Consider the following 16,276-nt stretch of genomic DNA (forward strand, 5'->3'; position numbering starts at 1 on the left):
TTTGACCTCTCCTCTTACCAGAGTAAACGACAAACAAGGATGAGGTTTGTCTAAAATCTTTTGTTGCTTCTAAATAGAACTTTAAAGCACGAACAACATCTAAATTGTGTAATAAACGTTCCTTCTTTGAAACTGGATTCGGACACAAAGAAGGAACAACTATTTCCTGGTTGATGTTCTTGTTGGAAACAACTTTTGGAAGAAAACCAGGCTTAGTACGCAAAACAACCTTATCTGAATGGAACACCAGATAGGGTGGATCACACTGCAAAGCAGATAATTCAGAAACTCTTCTAGCAGAAGAAATAGCAACCAAAAACAGAACTTTCCAAGATAGTAACTTAATATCTATGGAATGTAAAGGTTCAAACGGAACCCCTTGAAGAACTGAAAGAACTAAATTTAGACTCCAAGGAGGAGTCATGGGTCTGTAAACAGGCTTGATTCTAACCAAAGCCTGAACAAAAGCTTGTACATCTGGCAAAGCTGCCAGTCGTTTGTGCAACAAGACGGATAATGCAGAAATCTGTCCTTTTAGAGAACTAGCTGACAATCCTTTATCCAAACCTTCTTGGAGAAAGGAGAGAATCTTTGGAATTTTAATCTTACTCCAGGAGAATCCTTTGGATTCACACCAACAGATATATTTTTTCCATATTTTATGGTAAATCTTTATAGTCACAGGTTTTCTGGCTTGGACCAGAGTATCAATCACAGAATTTGAAAACCCATGCTTGGATAAAATCAAGCGTTCAATTTCCAAGCAGTCAGCTGCAGAGAAACTAGATTGGGATGTTCGAATGGACCTTGTACTAGAAGGTCCTGTCTCAAAGGTAGCTTCCATGGTGGAGCCGATGACATATTCACCAGGTCTGCATAACAAGTCCTGCGTGGCCACGCAGGAGCTATCAGAATCACCAAGGCCTTCTCCTGTTTGATCCTGGCTATGAGCCTGGGGAGGAGAGGAAACGGTGGAAACACATATGCTAGGTTGAACGACCAAGGCGCCACTAATGCATCCACTAGAGTTGCCTTGGGATCCCTGGATCTGGACCCGTAGCAAGGAATCTTGAAGTTCTGACGGGACGCCATTTAGATCCATGTCTGGAATGCCCCATAATTGGGTTAACTGAGCAAAGACCTCCGGATGGAGTTCCCACTCCCCCGGATGGAAAGTCTGACGACTCAAATAGTCCGCCTCCCAGTTGTCTACTCCTGGGATGTGAATAGCAGATAGATGGCAGGAGTGATTCTCTGCCCATTGGATTATCTTGGTTACTTCCTTCATCGCTAGGGAACTCTTTGTTCCCCCCTGATGATTGATGTACGCAACAGTCGTTATGTTGTCCGACTGAAATCTTATGAACCTGGCTTCCGCTAGCTGAGGCCAAGCCAGGAGCGCATTGAATATAGCACTTAGTTCCAAAATGTTTATCGGGAGAAGCGACTCTTCCCGCGACCATAGGCCCTGAGCTTTCAGAGAGTCCCAGACCGCGCCCCACCCCAAGAGGCTGGCGTCGGTCGTGACGATGACCCACTCCAGTCTGCGGAAACTCATTCCCTGAGACAGGTGATCCTGGGTCAACCACCAGAGAAGTGAGTCCCTGGTTACCTGGTCTACTTGAATTTGGGGAGATAAGTCTGTATAGTCCCCATTCCACTGATTGAGCATGCACAGCTGTAATGGTCTTAGATGAATTCGAGCAAAAGGAACCACATCCATTGCTGCGACCATTAGTCCTATTACTTCCATGCATTGAGCTATGGAGGGTTGAGGAATAGAGTGAAGAACTCGACAAACTTTTAGAAGTTTTGTCTTTCTGACGTCTGTGAGAAAGATCTTCATTTCCACAGAATCTATTATTGTTCACAGAAAAGGTGCTACAGCGATTCTCCTCGGTCTTAGGACCGCTAGAAGGGACCCTAGCACCTTTGTGAAAATTCTGGGAGCGGTGGCTAAACCGAATGGAAGAGCCACAAACTGGTAATGTTTGTCCAGAAAGGCGAACCTCAGGAACTGATGATGAGATTTGTGGATTGGGATATGCAGATACGCATCCTTTAGATCCACGGTAGTCAAAAATTGACCCTGCTGGATTGTTGGTAAGATTGTCCGAATGGTTTCCATCTTGAAGGATGGAACTCTGAGGAACTTGTTTAATATCTTTAAATCCAGAATTGGCCTGAAAGTTCCCTCTTTTTTGGGAACCACAAACAGGTTTGAGTAAAACCCTAGACCTTGTTCCCCGGAGGGGACTGGGTTTATCACTCCCATCTTTGATAGGTCTCTTACACAATGTAAGAATGCCTGTTTCTTTATCTGGTCTGAAGATAAGCGAGACAGGTGGAACCTTCCCTTTGGAGGAAGTCCCTTGAATTCTAACAGGTATCCCTTGGAAACTATCTCTAGTGCCCAGGTATCCAGAACATCTCTTGCCCAAGCCTGAGCGAAGAGAGATAGTCTGCCCCCTACCAGATCCGGTCCCGGATCGGGGGCTACCCCTTCATGCTGTCTTGGTAGCAGCAGCAGGTTTCTTGGTTTGTTTACCCTTGTTCCAGCCTTGCATGGGCTTCCAAGCGGGTTTGGGCTGGGCCGCGTTACCTTCTTGTCTAGCGGCAGTGGAGTTATTAGCCGGTCCGTTCCTGAAATTGCGAAAGGAACGAAAATTAGACTTTTTCTTAGCCTTAAAAGGCCTATCCTGTGGGAGGGCATGGCCCTTACCCCCAGTGATGTCTGAAATAATTTCCTTCAATTCCGGCCCAAAAAGGGTCTTACCCTTGAAAGGAATATTCAGTAACTTAGTCTTGGACGACACATCTGCCGACCAGGATTTTAGCCAAAGCGCCCTCCGCGCTACTATAGCAAAACCTGAGTTTTTTGCGCGCCAATTTCGTTATTTGAAAGGCGGCATCCAATATAAAGGAATTAGCTAACTTTAATGCGTGAATTCTGTCCATGACTTCTTCATAGGAAGTCTCTTTCTGGAGCAACCTTTCTAGTTCTTCGAACCAAAAGGACGCAGCTGAAGTGACAGTAATAACACACGTAGCTGGTTGAAGGATGAACCCTTGCTGAACAAAAATCTTTTTAAGCAATCCTTCCAATTTTTTATCCATAGGATCTTTGAAAGCGCAGCTGTCCTCTATAGGAATAGTTGTGCGCTTCGCTAGTGTTGAAACAGCTCCCTCAACCTTCGGGACCGTTTGCCATGCGTCCCTTCTAGGGTCTACTATGGGAAGCATTTTCTTAAATATAGGAGGTGGGGCAAAGGGTACACCTGGCTTCTCCCACTCCTTTTCCACTATGTTCGCTACCCTCTTAGGTATTGGAAAAGCGTTGTCGTGCACTGGGACCTCTAAAAATGTGTCCAATTTGCACAACTTCTCTGGTACTACCATGGAATCACAGTCATCCAGAGTAGCTAATACCTCCTTAAGCAAAGCGCGGAGATGTTCTAGCTTAAACTTAAATGCCACTAGATCAGGTTCTGCCTGTTGAGAAATTTTTCCTGAGTCTGAAATTTCACCCTCAGACAGCCCTTCCCTCACAGCCAATTCCAATTGATGTGAGGGTAAAATAGATAAGGCATCATCAGCGTCTGATTGTTCATCCTTTTTATCTGTATTTAAAACTGAACAATCACGCTTTCTCTGAAAAACTGGCAGTTTGGATAAAAGATTTGCTATAGAATTATCCACTACTGCTGATAATTGTTGCATAGAAATAAGCACTGGCGCGCTAGGTGTCGCCTGCGCGGGCAAAGCTGGAGTAGACACAGAAGGAGAGGATGTAGAGCTATCCCCACTACCTTCATTAGATAAATCATCTTGGGTAACATTATGAAAAATAACAGAGCTGTCCTGATTTTGTTTGGACGCTATGGCGCAATTAACACAAACACTCAAAGGGGGAACCACATTTGTCTCTATACACACAGAACATAGGTTATCTGATGGAACAGACATGTTAAACAGATTTAGGCAGGCAAACAATGCAATAAAAACGATTTTAAACAAAAACGTTACTGTCTCTTTAAATAATAAAATGACACATTTATATCTGAATGTTCAAAAAACTATGAAGGCAATATCCGATTTGTCTGAAATTTGGACCACAGTGTCTTAATGCTTAGAAAGTATTGCACAGCAAATATGGAGACTCTAGCTCTTAAAACAAGCAAACCGGAGCTAATTGTTGGATTTAACCGTTTTTACACACCACAATCCCAGCTACAGCCTTGCTGCAGCTTTTTTCACTTTTCTGTTATAGAGTAAATAGTACAAGCCAGCACTATTTTAAAATAACAAACTCTTGATAGAAGAATAAAAAACTACAACTAACACCACAAACTCCTCGCCATCCCCGTGGTAGATGCTACTTGTTCAGAGCGGCAAGGAGAATGACTGGGGGGCGGAGCCAGAGGGGGAGCTATATGGACAGCTCTTGCTGTGTGCTCTCCTTGCCTTTCCCTGTGGGGGAGAACATTTCCCACAAGTAATGGATGACGCCGTGGACCGGACACACTAATGTTGGAGAAAGGAAAACTTACATTTTGAGGGATAGTTATATGGCATCATGCCAAATCCCAGCGCTATGCTCAACAAATATTTTCTTTATTAAAGGGACATTAAACACTAAATAAATGCTAGAAAGAATGATGCATTTAAAGAAAAGATTAGTCTGAGAATAGCATGTACAGTAGATGTAGTTTTTTAAAGTTTCATTAGTTGTTTAAATAGTGACAAATAAGTGTATAATTTTAGTGTCTATAAAACAATGTGAGCTGCCATGTTGTAACTTAGGTTACCTTCTCTGCTATGGCCATTTAGGGACAGCTATAAATAGGTCACTAGAGTATGCAGCCAATGGCTGTGTGGAATATAACAGTGCTCTGAACTTCTATTTCTAACTGGAACTGAAAAGCTCACAATTTAAAGGCACAGTCTACACCAGAATTTTTATTGTTTTAAAAGATAGATAATCCCTTTATTACCCATTCCCCAGTTTTGCATAACCAACACAGTTATATTAATATACTTTTAACCTCTAAGCCTCTGCAAACTGCCCCTTTATTTCAGTTCTTTTGACAGACTTGCAGTCTAGCCAATCAGTGCCTGCTCCCAGATAACTTCACGTGCACAAGCACAGTGTTATCTATATGAAATACATGAACTAACACCCTCTAGTGGTGAAAAACTTTTAAAATGCATTCTGAAAAGAGGTGGCCTTCAAGGTCTAAGAAATATACCTAAAGAACAAAGCAAAATTGGTGATAAAAGTAAATTGGAAAATTGTTTAAAATTACATGCTCTATCTGAATCATGAAAGTTTATTTTGGCTTAGACTGTCCCTTTAAGAATGGAATTATAGGAAAAGGGGACAAAATAAATAATAAAAGTATATTGCAGACTTTTTTATATATAAAATTTATCATTTTATATTACCATCTCAAAGTGTTTAATGTTCCTTTAAGTGTACCAGTACAAAACTCTTTATCCAAAATGCTTTGAACAAAAGATGTGGATTTCAAAATTGTTTGGATTTATATATATTTGTATATTTCCATCTGTAAAATGGGACAGCTTGGAGAAAAGATGGGACCAAGTGTTAGAGCATTTTATTATTTTACTATTGCTTGTACCCAGGGCTTTTTTGTGTGGGGATACTCACCGGTACAGAGTACCACCACCTCTGCCATTTGTAATCATCTTGTAAAATATATCAAGATTTGTAAATAACTTTTCCCCTTTGCTTTTCTCAAAGTTGCTGAGCAAAATATATTAATCAATAATCAATGAGTACCGGCGCCTTTGTTTTGAGTAACGGCACCTTTTCTTTTACAAAAAAACACTGCTTGTATAAATAATAAAATATTAACCCCAGCAAAGTGATTAAACACATAGTTAAAGTCAGCTCCAGAGCAGCAATCTTATCTGGTGAGTCAATGACAAGAGACAAATGTGTTTACCCCCTATCACCAGCTAACTACAAGTTGTGTAGGATATGTACATATTCTTTTTCAACAAAAAAAAACAAAGTACATTTGAAATTAGCAGAGAATTTAAAAGTGTCTAAAAATGACATACTCTATCTTTATCATAAAACGTATATTAATGTAACAGTATTGGTTATGCAAAACTGGGCAATGGTTAATAAAGGGATTATCTATCTTTTTAAATGATAACAATTTTCAGGCAGACTATCCGATTAATTTTTACTTTCCTATCGCTCTACAGTTGTGTGCAGCCACCAGACAGTCCTTAAAGGTACATGAAACCCAAACTTTTTCTTTCATGATTCAGATAGAGAATACAATTTTAAACAACTTTCTAATTTACTTCTATTATCTAATCTGTTTTATTCTCTTGGCATCATTTGTTGAAAGAACAGCAATGCACTACTAGTTTCTAACTGAACACATGGGCGAGCCAATCACATGCAATATATATATGCAGCCACCAATCAACAGCTAGAACCTAGTTTCTCTGTTGCTCATGAACCTGCCTAGATGAACCTTTCAGCAAATGATAACAAGAGAAGGAAGCAAATTAAATAATAGAAGTAAATTGGAAAGTTGTTTAAAATTGTATTCTCTATATGAATCATGAAAGATTTTTTTTGGGTTTCATATCCCTTTTCAACTTTGCAATATATTTTCATTATTTATTTTGTCCCATTTTCATGTAATTTGGCTCTGAAAATTTAGCAATTTCTAACGCTCAGACCTTGAAATGCACTATGCTGACTTATCAAGGCTAACCCTGCTACACAGCTGTCCCTAATTGGTCATATCATATAAAAACTGCAAAACAATAACAGTGGCTAGCCTTGTTGTCTGTGGACTAAAGCCCAGAGTGGCTCCCCCAAATAAGGCAAAAGGAGGGTGGAGTTTGCATATTGAAATATAACTGCAGTAAAAAGATGTTAATTTGTTTTAAAAACATTAAAGGGACACTGTACCCAAATTTTTTCTTTTGTGATTCAGATAGAGCATGACATTTTAAGCAACTTTCTAATTTACTCCTATTATCAAATTTTCTTCATTCTCTTGGTATCTTTATTTGAACTGCAAGAATGTAAGTTTAGATGCCGGCCCATTTTTGGTGAACAACCTGGGTTGTCCTTGCTGATTGGTGGATAAATTCATCCACCAATAAAAAAGTGCTGTTCAGAGTACTGAAACAAACAAAAAACTTAGATGCCTTCTTTTTCAAATAAAGATAGCAAGAGAACAAAGAAAATTTGCTAATAGGAGTAAATTAGAAAGTTGCTTAAAATTGCATGCTCTATCTGAATCACAAAATAAAAAAATTTGGGTTCAGTATCCCTTTAAGACTTGGCTGATGTTATTCTATAGCAACACAACAGAAATGTCTTGTAATTACAAGGTGTTTACTGTCCCTTTCACTTGTTCAAACTGTGCAAAGGCCATTTTAGCAACAGTAAACAATTGCTACAGCACCGCCCAAATTCAGTTTAGTTAATTGATTAGCAAAGAAGTTACTTTTGGTGAAATTTTAGTCACAATTAATTTGCTCAATTGATAGTCAGGAAATGAAAGAGAGCCCTCTAGTGGCCTTTCTTTTTATATACATGGAAAACCGTGCTGTGTTTCTGGAGATATTTAGATATTAGTATTCACTGTGACCAGCCTAATCTATAGTCACAATAAGTAAACAATGTAGATTGCAGCATTTTTTGGTATAGATCATGCACAGTGTGGAACTGCTATTAAGATATAGCTTTGCTTAGGACAATGTCGGTTTAGACTATAGGAACAAATTAGTGCTAGGGTCTTAAAGGGACACTGAACCCAAATTTTTTCTTTTGTAATTCAGAAAGCGCATGCAATTTTAAGCAACTTTATAATTTACTCCTATTATCAATTTTTCTTCGTTCTCTTGCTATCATTATTTGAAAAAGAAGGCATCTAAGCTTTTCTTTGGTTTCAGTACTCTGGACAGCACTTTTTTATTGGTGGATGAATTTATCCACCAATCAGCAAGGACAACCCAGGTTGTTCACCAAAAATAGGCCGGCATCTAAACTTACATTCTTGCATTTCAAATAAAGATACCAAGAGAATGAAGAAAATTTGATAATAGGAGTAAATTAGAAAGTTGCTTAAAATTTCATGCTCAATCTGAATCACAAAAGAATTTTTTTTGGGTACAGTGTCCCTTTAAGTCTGAAGCAGAAAAGAAATAAGAGACCCCACAACAGCACTCTAGTCAATAGAACCAATGTAATCACTAGGCGTAATAGCCCCTATTAAAGTGAATATAGACATTATTGACTTGTGGCTAGTTAAATAAAAAAAATGTGATAACAAATATGTGTGATAATATTCAAAAATAAGAACACCAATACATGTAACAGAGCTCTAGATCAGCAGATAGTTTAGTATAATACACATAATAAAGGCATATATGTGTTGCCCTACAACAGATTAAATAATATACTTATCCAGAGCCTCGGTAAAGAATTAGACTTGTGAGCGGCGGAAACATTTGTTTTGGTTCGTTTCGGATCGATTCGGATGTTTTCAAATTTGTTTTCGGATCGATTTGAATTCGGATACATTCAAATACATTAATTTTGGATTTATTCGGATTCAAATAAATTCAGATGTATTCGGATGTATTCGGTTCAGATTCGATTTGTAAATTGGGAAGTTTGGTATGTGTTAGCAGGGATGTGCTGTGTATTAGACAGACTAGTATTATGTACTGTAATATTAGGTGTAACCCGCAGAGTGATATAACCTGTCACGCTCCTTTCCGTTCATCGCCGTGTCGCTGCGGCTCCCGGATCTCCTCTGTGACGCGGTCTGCCGGACACTCCTCTCTGACGTCACGGCTTCTCTCCTCTGCCTTTAAATGCTGGCAGGAGATCTTACTCGGGGCCCGTTTGTTAATCTTCATTCCGGTCTGGTGTTGTAACGCTTTATCTGTCTCCTGGATATTGACCCCTTGTCTGCCTGACTACGCTTTTGCCTGAGTCCCTCAAACCTGTCTCTTGGATATTGACCCCTTGTCTGCCTGACTACGCTTTTGCCTGAGTCCCTCAAACCTGTCTCTTGGATATTGACTCCTTGTCTGCCTGACTACGCTTTTGCCTGAGTCCCACTAACCTGTCTCTTGGATATTGACCCCTTGCTTGCCTGACTACGCTTTGCCTCAATCCTAAAATCCTTTCTCCTGGACATTTAACATTTGTTTGTTGCAAACCTGCTTAAAGGGACATTTATCATTTGTTTGTTGCAAACCTGCTTAAAGGGACATTAATCGTTTGTTTGTTGCAAACCTGCTTAATGGGACATTTATCATTTGTTTGTCGCAAACCTGCTTAAAAGGACATTAATCATTTGTTTGTTGCAAACCTGCTTAAAGGGACAGTTATAATTTGTTTGTTGCAAACCTGCTTAAAGGGACATTAATCATTATGTTTTACCATCCAACTACCTAAATTTGCTATCCTGCTTAAAGGGATCACCTGCTATCTCTTGTGTATCACTTCAAACCTCAAGAGACTTTTCAGAGATTCTACATCTTTTGTGGGTACATTGTATCCTTCATCACTTTGTTTATTTTTGTTTCCTGAGTGGGTCACGTCTTGGTTTATTCTCAGTGTGCTAGAGTGTTTTTTACTTTTCACGCTAGCAGTTGGGTTGAATCCTGGGCTGATCCTTTACGGCTGACATAACCTAATATACTGTACAATACTAGTGTAATTGTGATTAGTTCATGGCCATCCGAATGTAACGAATAAATCTGAACTAATTCGGATTTATTAGTTAGTTTCGGTGTTACGGTAGTTCGGAAATTCGAATTGATCCAAATCTCCGAATTTGACAAATTAGTCCTAATTTTGATTTGGAACGAAACGCACATGTCTATAAAGAATCATCCGAAAAAGTTCCTGAATACATCTAGAGGTAAGGATAGTGCACTTGGGGGCTTCCGGTGGGGGCGGAGCTGTTAGACACGCTGCACAGCTCGTGGTGCTCTGGAGAGTAGGAGCAAGGATATCTCCTCCAGCAATTGTTTGCCTGCCATACCCAGATCGTCTGGGATTAGCTGCAGGATTACAGGTGGTGTCTACGCCTGAGCCGTGGAAGCCCTTGAACTGGCGGTTAAACCCGGCGGTGGATACAGCAATCGCCGCGGAGGTAAACACACGGTTGGGAGAAGAGTGGCGCTAAGAGCTGGCAATCAAGCCACTTCCGGTGAAGCGGCCGGACCCTCTGAGTGGAGCAACCGCTTGTAGGAGGGTGTGGTGTGTCCGCGGAGTGATCGTGGACAGCGCTCCCTCCTCGCAGTGAAGAGTGACACCTGGTCGGTCAGAGACGTCGGGGGATGCCGGTTCTCTCCTCCTGTGGTTCCCAAAGCGATCCTGTCGAAATTTGTACGCCTCCTGGTAAGACAAGCCTGCCCTACTTGTATACCCCCCCTGATATTTGGGAATAAAATCGCTTGGGAGAGGAGTTCAGTAAGGAGTTCAGTTTACTGACTTTTCACTAGGAGGCTGACTTGATGTGAGCCAGTGAGGAGCGTGTTTTATTGAAACCCTATTAGCTACCCTGAGCTTCTTTTTGCTTTCCTTACTTCAGTCTATCGGTAATAAGTGACCGGAGTGTCCTGCAAGAGAGGTCATCTAGTACTCTCGTTTTGGATACTATATTACTGCGGTGTTGGGCATTGCTATTTTGGTCTCGGTAGCTATATAAAAGTTAACCCTGCCTAGAGACATAAGGAGCAACACCCCTCTTTAGACTCTGGTTTGGATTATGCCTATATTTGCTCTTTATTTTCATTTGTGTTATCCGGAGCCCATCCCAGTATAAGAGCTAGTTGCTGGAACTGTGCAAACTTCTGGATCCCCTCTTTTCCTAGTATCATCACCGTTGTTAAATATAACTTTTTGTTACATCAGAGCTCCCTGATTCCCTGTTTTGCCATTATCTGTATTGGGGAAAAATAAAGGGGGAAAAAGAAAAGGAAAAAAAGAAAAAAAAAAGGAAAACAGCTGGAAGGAGAAGGGAAGAAAAGATACATAGGGTGTATAAGGGACTGTCTAATGTTGGGCTAAGCAAGTTTGCAGCCTTTTTTTTTTTTTTTTTTTTTTTTTGCATTATCACTTTTTTTTTATTATTGCCTTGTCTGACCTGAGAAATAATATTTGATACATTGTTACTAAGATATAGCGGCTAAACTTGCTGAGATTAAGGGGCATTCCCCTCACTAATTTCTATCCATACAGCCATACAGGTGTCTATTCTCTATAACCAATAGTTGTTTACGTCAATAGGCCTTAACACCACCAATTAACATACCATTTAACACATGTTTGTGCACATTACTTAAAAAGTAAAAAGAAGAAAAAAAAAAGGAAGGAAAAAAAGAGGTAGAAAGGAAAAGGGAAAAAAAAATATCACTTTCACAGTAGAAGATCCATCTGTGTCTTCCGTCATCTACTTAGGGGACGTACTGTCTCCGTGGCACTGATTTCACATTTTTTGTGTTTTGTTCAAATTGTTGTGTTTTTCTGTATGCATTTTTCACTTATTTTTTTCTAATCACTGGGTACATGGAAAGGTTTATTACACATTCAAAACAGAGTTCCCCAATAATGCCGCCCAAATTTAAGGATAGAAAGGTTAAAAATGTAGGCACCTCATTAGATCCCTTGCTGGATGGGGGTTTAGCCCACGCGGATATAGGTAACTTAGTATCACAACTAACTGATATATTTACTCCCCAATTTGATATCATCAACAAAGAGCTATTGTCTCTCTGTCAAATGAGGTTAAGCAATTTGCTTCAAGAATAAGTGAGGCGGAAAATAGGATCTCCGACTTGGAGGATCGGGCTAATGTCCAAGATAAAGTAGTCCATGACCATGAAGTTAAAATTTCTAGCTTACAATCCCGTCTGGAGGATCTTGAGGATCGCTCCTGACGGAACAATATCAGAATTATTAGACTACCCGAATCCCCCGAGTATGAGGATCTTTTAAAGGTCACCTCTTTGTTACTTCCCAAAGCATTAGGTTTTCCTGACCAACAACTTCCCCTTGCAGTTGAAAGAGCACATAGGGTGGGATATAGCAAAGCAAATGTTCCTACTGCCAATAGATGTAGAACGTGTATTTTCAAGCTGCTTAGATATCAGGACAAGGTAGAATTTCTGAATTTATACAGAAAGTCAGGGGAATTTATTTTTGAGAAAAATAAATTGTTATTGTTTCAAGATTTTTCGGTTGAGACGTCTACTAAGAGGAAACAAATGATCCCTTTTTGTACTAGGATCACTAGTAAAGGTCTGAAAGCCTGGGTGGTATACCCCGCAAAGATCATAGTAGATGAGAATGGTTTCAGACGTGTGCTAAATAATCCCCAAGAGGCTCAGGAATTTATTAGTACTTTGTAGTTTAATAGGAAATTCATTCTTTTTCTTTATTTAAGCATTAATTTGAATTGCATGGGATTGACTTATTATTTGTTGGTTGATTTTTTTTTTGACGTTTACTGGACTGTGACACTGGCTGTTGACTTTTTAAAAAGGAAAACATTTTTTAGGTTGAATTTGATTGTTAGATATTTATGGTTTAAATGGTGGTCAGGTTTAGTATTCGTGATCAGGATTGGCAGCATTATTTACTTTTGCTATTTTCTTGTTTTTAAACGTCTCTATTTTATTTATTTTTTTTCTTCCCCCCCCCTCTCTGTTTTCTCCCCTTACCACCGGTTGTACTCTTATAAGAGTAGCTAAAATAAGTATTGTGGCTTATTAGATGGCGTCCAAGATTAATATACTTTCCTGGAATGTGGGGGGCGTAACATCCCCTAGAAAACGCAAATTAATCATTAAGTATCTTGCGAAATTTAACCCTGATGTAGTAATGCTACAAGAAACACATCTTAATGGATTAGAAGCCGCTAAACTGAAGTGTAAATGGGTGGGTGAATGTATTGCAGTCCCAGCGGTTAAAAGGAGATCAGGAGTGGCAATTCTGTTACATAAAAACTTAGACTATAAAATTGTGAAAACGGAGGCTGATCCAGAGGGAAGATTCTTGATTTTATATATTCAGATTAATAATTGCAATTTTGTTTTATGCAATTTATATGGCCCTAACTCTTTTTCACCTGTTTTTTGGGACACTATTAGGAGTAAGTTATTTCTTTCAGCAGCAGCCAATTTGATTTTAGGGGGAGATTTCAATATGACTTTATGTCCTATACTGGATAGGCTGTCTTCAAAAAATTTACGTGAAAATTATAAAGTTGCAAAATATTTTAAAAGATTCTGTCGTGAACTAAATTTAATTGATATATGGAGACTTAAAAATCTGGAGCAACGTAGTTTCTCTTGTGAGTCAAAATCACATATGACATTTTCCAGAATAGATTTGTACCTAATTTCGAAACCATTAGCACTTTGTAGATCTGAAGCAAATATCCACAACATTGTTATTTCGGACCACGCAGTAATTTCTTTTACACTCTTAGCTATTTCCCCCCCCAAGATCCTTAATAACACATTTTTCTTTCCTTGTTTCTTGGCTGATAGCCCCAGGTTTATTAACTGGTTAAAGCAGAAATGGAAGGATTATCTTACGTTTAATATAAGGCAATTTAATAAACCTGAGGTTATTTGGGAGGCGGCGAAAGCTGTATTAAGGGGGGAAATTAAACTTTATCTGAGTACGTGGAAGAAGAAAGCTTTGGAGCAGGAATTACAACTAGCTGCTCAAGTCAGGAACGCACTTAGGAAGTTTTACACTGATAAGTCAAAGGACAGCTGGGATAGGTATTGCAAATCTAAAAAGGAAAGAAATATTTATTTAAAACAAAGATCCCAAGAAGAAGAGATAAAAATTAACTATCGGGGGCGGAGCCAGCTATCATCGAGACAAGTCGCACCTTTTGGGAGCTCCTAAAAAAATCTCTTATCTTGTAAAGGATTCTATGCACATTTTCACCCAACCTTGCGGATTTATAGGGAGAGGTATCCTCCTATTGCCCTGAAGACCCAAGCAGCACTAAATAACTTTGTAGATCCTGTTTCTAATTTTCTATAGCACACTATACTGTGAAACTATGGCCGCGCTCCTTCTCTCTCAGATTGTGGAACTACTGGAGCGTCACAACGAAGCTCTCTTAAATACTGTAGCTGAGGCGTTCCAGCCCTCCACTACATTTACTGCTACATCGAGAACTTGTACAGAGAGGCGCTCAGGAATAACAATTGAGGCACAAAAGCCGCCATCTTGGAGTGCTCCATGGGAGCATTCTTCACTGCAACATGGCACGGACGGCACAGAAAAGCAAGGCGCTAACCTCACACCGGACACTGCAACGGAACTTTTGGGCTCTCACTCGAGGGCGTTCTACCAAGATCTAGGAGAAGCATCTTTGGCGGCTGTATCCCCGAGCACTGGAGGACGGATCCCGCTACAAGAGTTGCGTGTAGCTTTCGAGCTGCGTGTAACCTATCGGAGCCCCTATGAGGTATTAGACTTATTGCGCAAATGTGATCCTAACCTAGAGGGGCTCTCAGCTTATGGGCCAAGGTTATGTGGGGTCCCTCAGAACTTAACTAGAATGCCCGGCTGGTGGACCTGGTCGCGACCCACACTATGTACGCAGCATGTTTCCCCTAGCCTTAGAAAAGGCATCGGTTAATCCGGCCATTATAACAGGACCCCTGACAGATGAAACACTTCTGGCCACAGTGAATAAAGAAACGCTGCCTCCTACAATATAGAACGGACTGGCTTTTACTAAAGACAAACTCTCTTTGTACTGATAGCACATGACGATCACTCTAAGTCTGAACACTTCACTCCTTCTATCTGATGGGACTGTTTGATATGCTCCTATATATAATTTACCGACCACTGCTACACCGCATATCCCAAAGTGTGGACCTACAAGAATATATGTTCACAGACTAATCCTAGCAGCTCCCTGGAAGAACTGTGTGAGCCCTGTTGTGTTTTTTTTTTTTTATCTTATTTTTTCAATTGGGCGCTAATAGCTACTGAATGCCGTGATTCTGTAGCTGGCACTACTTTACCTGCTCAGGTCTGCCTCACGCTGCCCATAGACCTGCTTGAACTGGACTAAATGTGTATATGCAGCTCCTTTTCAGCAGCATATATTTTACTGTGCATCAGATAAGACCCAGCCAAATAATTTTCAATAGCTAGCTCTCAGATTTTATATAATACTAATAACTCTTAAAGACTGTTATAATGCACACTCTGTTACAAATGTATTCTACGCAGTTTTATCTTAGATGTCTAGGCATCATTGCTGTGTGACGAAAATGTTATTGGTCGCTGCATGCTCTGCTCTGCTTAAAAGCTTGCTAAGCTTGGCATTCAGTTATCTCCTACACATATCTTACATATGTTGTTAGTTTCTGTTAGATATGGGCAGAATATTGTACTTCTAAATGTGTTATTAATAGTATACTATTTTCCATTTATTCTATGGTTTGAAAGGTTGACCTTTATTATGCTTAATGTTCATAGTTATTTGACATGCAACTGTTACAGCACCTATAATTGTGAATGAATGCTGACTATACCAGGTACCAACAATCTATTGCCGCAGACCGTGTAAAATTATAGCTAACCCCGCTTTACATAGTGCATGCTAAAAACTACTGTTTAGCTACCTCTGTGGTCACGATCACTGACCGACTTTTCATAGACCCCTCAGAAACAGATACCATCCCCACATAGACATAGGGACCATCCAGACTTTAATTGCACTACACCATAACTAGTACAAAGGGCATTGAACATATCATTCAACCAAGTTGTGGAGGGTGAGTGGGCAACTTGTGGGAATAACTCATCTATACATATAAGAGTGGTGCCTGTTGTCTGGACATAGGGCCCGTGCCTGGACGGCAGTGCATAATAGCCACAAGCTTGTTAAACAGCCGTATTCCCTATTTTCATTATAATGCCCTTCATAAAGTCTGTTAACCCTTGGCTTATGTTGTGTCCCACATGTTAATACAGGGACGGTACTTCCTGTAGAAAATGGGATATCTATCAAACCTGGTCTACCAATGTACATACTTATTATGACTGGTCCTACTAGCTAATGACTGATAGTAAGGGAATTCTTGTCCCTGATTTTGATTATTTAAATTTAACTCCTCTTCTCCCATCGCATTTCTTAATATGCCCTGTTGCATAGCCATAAGTATAACTATTTCACTATTAGCATATATAATGTTACATATTTCATTA

This window comes from Bombina bombina, chromosome 2 (assembly GCF_027579735.1).
Source record: "Bombina bombina isolate aBomBom1 chromosome 2, aBomBom1.pri, whole genome shotgun sequence".
NCBI lineage: Eukaryota > Metazoa > Chordata > Amphibia > Anura > Bombinatoridae > Bombina > Bombina bombina.